The sequence below is a fragment of the Morone saxatilis genome, unplaced genomic scaffold (genome assembly GCF_004916995.1).
Source record: "Morone saxatilis isolate NCDOM2014 unplaced genomic scaffold, NCSU_SB_2.0 Contig9, whole genome shotgun sequence".
Lineage (NCBI taxonomy): Eukaryota > Metazoa > Chordata > Actinopteri > Moronidae > Morone > Morone saxatilis.
The window spans coordinates 11,219,971-11,226,506 of NW_023340268.1; positions in this window are offsets into that span (position 1 = coordinate 11,219,971).

The following is a 6,536-nucleotide window of genomic DNA, read 5'->3' on the forward strand; positions in this document are numbered from 1 at the left end:
CATCCAAATCTACAACCTGTATAATAAAACATAATCACAATGCTCACGAGTTTATAATTATACAAAAATTAATAGTACTTATATGCTCCACCAATACGCTTATCCTAATTCCTATCCATACCAAATCATAGGAGATAACGAAAAATCCTATAAACATCCCCTATCTAAAACTCTATTTCCTTTAACTCTAAACCACTGCCATTCATTTCTAAAAAGTATATATATCATCAATATCTCATCTATCTTTTATCACCCTACTGTAACACAGCTACCGAAATGAAAAAATATTCAACCTAAATTAATAATCTGCAAATAAGTCAACCCAAGAACCAGTATAACTAATCACAACCACTCAAAAATCTACGTTAAACCATCCCACACCAAACCAAATACCCTAGAGCATAACAACTAAACTTCCACACTATTTCCCCTATCCTAATTCCACTAATTTAACATAAGTCATTATGATATAGATAGTAAATAAAGATCCAAACCACCCAAGAAGTAAGATATGATTAGATATGAATATGAAATTATAAGATTAGATAGATTAGAAGACCTTGTTCTTCTAGAGTCCATTCAACCTACCACGAAATCCTTAATAACTGAACAGACAACATCACAACGAGTTAGTCTAACCCATACATATATATACCACACACACACACACATACATATTATAGTATAACACAACAACACACACCACACACACACACACACCACACACACACACATATTATACACTCTATGTCACCTAATTCCCATATTCTCTCTAAATTGTAAGTGCAACTCCTCAAAAAGATGCAGTTCAGTGCCACTACAATACTGTACTGTAGTTTGCCATGAATTTAGTGATGGATTCTAAACATTTTAGATGAAGCATTTAAGTGTTTTCGTTAATAAATCAGACACGGGTGGCACAGCGCTGTATTGTTCCTCTTTATACAGACATTCTACCGAAAACGTTTTGTGCTGGTCAGGGGGGTACTCGACTGAACAAAACATTTCAAAAAGGGCGTACACCACCGGCCTGATGGACACTTGGGGGCCTAATGTGGTATCTCCAAATGAGTAAATGAATGAATAAGTGAGTGAGTGAATGGATTCAATTAATGCCCTTCTAGATTTATGGAGGTGCTTCAAATGCAAGAAGCAGTTAAGTACGGGACAAACCTGTTACAGAAACCACAAATAACCTGCCGGACAAAGTTAATTTAAAACTCATGATGTCTCTCGTCAGGCCAAACCAAATGTCCCACCTCCTCTACCCTGATGGTTTAGTTCATGAGGAGTGCCGCCTTGTGAATGCCGCTCCACAGGCTTAATTTAACCACAACTAACCAAACTTGTTTTTATTGGAAGGAAATAGCCTGGAACGACAACAATGCCAATCATTTCTCAAACTATTACTAATTAGAGCTACACTATTATTTTGTGTACAATTACTACATTTGAATAGTTGCACCACTGACACTGTGAAATGCCCTGTGCATTAAATCCAGTGAACAGCCACAGACATCGGTGCACGTTGCAACCCTCTGTCAGCTTTCCAAACAAATACATTCTTTCTGATTGCAAAGTTCACTTTGTCCTCAATTTATTATAGAGTTGTATGATTGTGAAAGGATCATACACCATCCAGCAGTTTCATAAGTGTTAGATGAGGATTGTTAAAAGACTACACTGGCACTTACTGACATACAGAGGGAAGATTTGATGATCTGATTAGAAATACTTTTAATTTATTTTCTGAATTATGGGCTGTATCTCTGCAGACTGCGGTCACAGAACTGGCATTTTACAGGCACATTAAACAGTGCTCGAAGTAAGAGGGGAAAGGCAATCTCATTACAGAATATAATGCAATTTTCAAGTGTCAAGAGTCAAACAACCAACAGAAGCCAGCACAATTAGCTATAAACCAGCATTGTCGTACCTACGTCTAATTATCCTGAGCCCGGTGACTACTTCTCGTGTCTTCACACAAATGTGTTCCTTATCAAGCACTAAACTATATAAAACTCATTGTAATCTATTTGAGTAGTCTACCAGTGGCAGTTCAGTTTGTCGCTCATCCATTTTCACTCACTCTTACTAGACAGGTCAACATCAAAGCCTTAAAAGTATACAGTCATCTGTAGGGTCAACACATAATGTTTGAGCCAGTAGAGGCAGGGAGGGGCAGATACTGTGCATTTATTTCTACACAGTATGTAGAAGTCAAACATTTTGCACTAAAACGTCAAGAAATTTAACTTTAATCAATGAACAACACTACTAAATACAGATACGCATAGGATGTCAGCTGAAAAATGGGTTCGGGGGTTTAGTAACTCTTTGGGTAAGACATTTCGTACCCAAGTTACATTGTGAAAGAAGAGGCGTTCAGGGCGCAGAGTGGGAATAAAAGAGACTTCATAACTTCCTATTACAAGTCAGTGTACCTTCAAAATGAATGCAAGTTGTTATTTTAAGGTAGAATAGTTACATAATGTTGCATTAAAGAGCATCACCAGCAGCCATATTTTAAAATAAAATAATAATTTTGATAAAATGAAGTCAGTAAGCACAATGTCTTCATGTAAGCATCGCAGTTTGCAAAAAAAAAGCAGAACTTCGTGGCTCATGTGCTGAACCAGAGCTGCTATGTGCCAAACTTACCCGCAAAACTATCATTAAAACCGAAATATGAACTTCTCTGCCAGTGACTAGAAAACCGCCAGCAGCAATATGTCTGTGCAGCACAAGCGCCATGTGTCCCATTACTTGACCAATGAAATTACAGAGCATCTGGTTTGTGTGCTTAAGCCAATATGGCTGCTGCAGTGAAGTCCCCCTGTTTACAAGCTCACCAGACATCATCTTATTCTACATCACACAGTTTTCTGTTTGCATAACGACCCTGTGTCCATAGTGGAAATCATGTGGATGAGCTCAGTAAACTATCACCAAGTTATCAAACTTTTACTGTTAACCCTGCAGCTAAATGACACGTAAAGAAAACCAAGTTTCCACTTTAAAAAACAAACTTAAACACATACTGCGGCCAGAGCTAGGACAGGATGCGGACATGCACATGGACTACTTTCCTGCTTCAACACTGTCTCATCGTTAGAGCTGTAAATGATAATTTAACACTAATTAATCCATCTTATAATTCACAATAACCCTAAACACCCGCTCCTGTCAAAGTCATCGCTGGATGTTAATGATCAGCGCCAGATGGGTTGATAGCCTCGTTAGCACTGGACTGATAAACACACACACACAACACAAAAACACAAGAGACACCTTTTGAACAAAAAACTAATCAAACTCTCATCCAGGAAAATTCTGACAGTGACAAATTTAAGCGACAGCTCAGTAGCCTGACAAGTATAAACCAGAACTTCCTGCTGTTATTATTCATTTATAAAAAGGGCAGATAATAGAGGACTGAAGAGAGACAAAAACACTGATTAGGATAATAATTATGTGTAAAACAAAACAGTTACAATGCAGCTGTTAGTGGCAGCTCATAAAAACATGATGGATAAATTGATGGTTACCTGGTGCCAAATAAGCTGAATAACATCTAAAGCAGCATAGAAGTTGTAGTTTTTCTACATGTATCAAATATCTTTCAGCAGAGGCAGTGAGAACAGAAGACACAGAAGAGCTTTGAGAGTCTGGTACATAATGAGACTGTGCTTACAGGCAGCACTAGACCAGTTGTTGTTTGTTAAAATATCTTAAACAACCTGTGGTAACATTTCCCTGACAAGCAACCTCTTGTGGTTATGCAACTAATGACTGTCCTCAAGAGAAAAACAACAGCTTTCATCTTTTTTTCCCCCAAACTATACATGTTTTATGCTCAGTAGCGAAAGAGTGATACGTTCATCAAGGCACCAGCTCTCTCAAGGCACCACAGTCATTACACCTGCGAATCGTTGCTGCATCTCGTATTCGTTTTCATTAAGGCTCACACGACGGATACATTTCCTGTTTCAGTGCAATCTCCAGAAGGCTTCAGGAAGACTTGCAAATCAGTGTTCACCTTTTTGTTCCACTGACTGTGCAGACGGGGAGTAGAAACTCTGATGCACTGACAAAGTCATTATTCTACCAACATGCAGTTTTGTACAATATCACTCCACCAGACAACAACCTGCAAAATTGCTCTAATAAACTGTTTGCAGTCTGTGGTCGCTGTGTTCAAAATCTTTTTATTACCCACATCAGGACTCACATTTCGTTCTTTTTTGGAAGTGTGGAGCAGACAGGTTTATTTCAACTATGAAGACAATCTGTCCCAAACTTTTCCTTACAAGGGGTCAAGAGATACCTATAAAATACTTTAAATATAAAATAATTCAGTTTATTTTTCTCTAAACTTTTTTTTACTTCCTGGCTTCTAAAAAGTATTAAAGTCAAGTCAAGTCAAGTCAACTTTATTGTCAAGTATGCTATACATGCACTGACACACATAATCAAAAAGAGTATGGTACCCGGAGCATCTCTGACCCGCGGTGTTGTTTTTTTTCCTAAACAGATACCCCCCATGGAGAAGGCTCTCCAGATTTCAGCAATGGCTGGTTAGACCGACATAGCCCGTCCAGTGCACTCGCCACCCTCCTCCTCTCTTTTTCTTTGTCCACCACCCCTGCTTTTCTTTTGTGGTTCGATTCTCACCCCATCCGTCGTTTCCCCGTGCCGCCCTGTCTGTCCTCGGTCTTTCACGTCGCTGCACTCCACCGTTGGCTCCTCTGAGTTGAGGCTGAAAGGCGTAAATCGCTCCAACCAATGGTTGCTGAGTAGACTGACTGTGTCTCAGGCAGCGGTGGTGCGGCTGAAAGCAGAGAGATTCCCTCCTGCCATGGGTGTCTGTCTCATTCGCTGGGAAAATATAGGCCGGAATATTGGTCTCACCAAGAGGTCTGTACTTTGAGTAGCGCCCCTCTCTTTGGTCTTGCTTGTCAAAGTCTACTATCTATTACTAAACATGATCACAATCTGTGATCCCTATGACCGTGTTTTTAGTTGTCGTCTCGTTCTAGTGTTCACACTACGGATTGCGCGTACCTACTCTCGTTATTCTATTCAGATTGTCCTATTGTCCCAATTGTGTGAGAACTAGCTGTTCGTGTTCTGCCATTGTTTGGCGTCTGCACCCGGAGATCAAGTGACAGTTTTACACATCCTAACAACTCGACACAAACATCGGGCACAAACGCAGAGTCTTACCTTTTTAAGCCCCGCATCAAACTAATTCTCTTCTCTCAATGTGTTATCCTCGCAGGGGGTTCTTAATTACCACAGGCTCATTTTGGCCTGTCCCTGGTAGTGTGGGGCCATCTGGAGGGGTAGTTTCTGTGTTTGGAGCGTTGTGCTAATGCTGAACTGGGGTACCACAAATCCGTAAATCTGGACCTCCTACGCCTACATCCTGGAGGCCTTCGGAGGTTTCTTGGCTTTTATTCGGTATGGTAGTTTGTTTTGCTCGTTCTGTTCTCTATACGCATTCTTTTTAACACATTTTCCAGGAATGAACACATAACATGAAAACTCAATACTTAAGACAGCAGTGTACTTTCTTCCATTGCTTGGATAAAAGGGTATATGAAGTACAAGTTTCACTGGGGATAAACAAGTAGGAAAAATTCCACTACAACTGTTATCCTTTCTACTGGTATGTCTGATCACATTCTTTGAAGACTGAGTATTTCACTAAACATCAGAGATAGTTGTTTTTTGAAAGTATGTACGGGTACTGCGCAATTAACATTGGGAAAAGCATATTCCGAAATGAAGATGTGTTTTATAAAGATATTATCTCATTGTTGTATTCACGTTTACAAGTTTTTTTCCTTTAATAAATGATTTAAGAATTTTCAAATCTCTGTAGAAAGCGTGAAGCGTCTCTGTTGAAGTGAAACCAGCTTGTCAGCAGTGATGCTCTGACCTTCTCCAAAACCTGGCTCCAGCCTTTTACCCTAACTGTCATCCCCTTATGACGCGTCCCCCTTATCGCTGCTGTCATCATAGTGAGAGTCTCCTCCCCTGTATCTTGAAAGTCATACTTAAATTACGTGTTGTGAGAGAGCGTGTGTGTGTGTGTGGTGTGTGTGTTGGAAGAGCGTGTGTGTGTGTGTGTAAGACGAGCCGTGGTGTGTGTGTGAGAGAGCGTGGTGTGTGTGAGAGAGCGTGTGTGTGTGTGTGAGAGAGCGTGTGTGTGTGTGAGAGACCGCGCCTGTGTGCTGTGGGTGAAGAGCGCGTGTTGTGTGAGAGAGCGCCGGTGTTGTTGTGGAGAGGAGCGCGGGTGTGGTGTGTGTGTGGTGAGAGAAGCGTGTGTGTGTGTTGTGTGAGAAGAGCGTGTGTTGTGTGTGTGGTGTGTTGGAAAAGAGCGTGAATAGTGTGTGTGTCTGTGTGGTGAGAGCGTGTGTGGTGTGAGAGCGTGTGTGTGTGTGTGTGTGTGGGTGTGTGTGTGTGTGAAGCGTGTGTGTGTGTGGTGTGTTGTGTGCAGAAGTGTGTGTGTGTGGGAAGAGAGCGCCGTG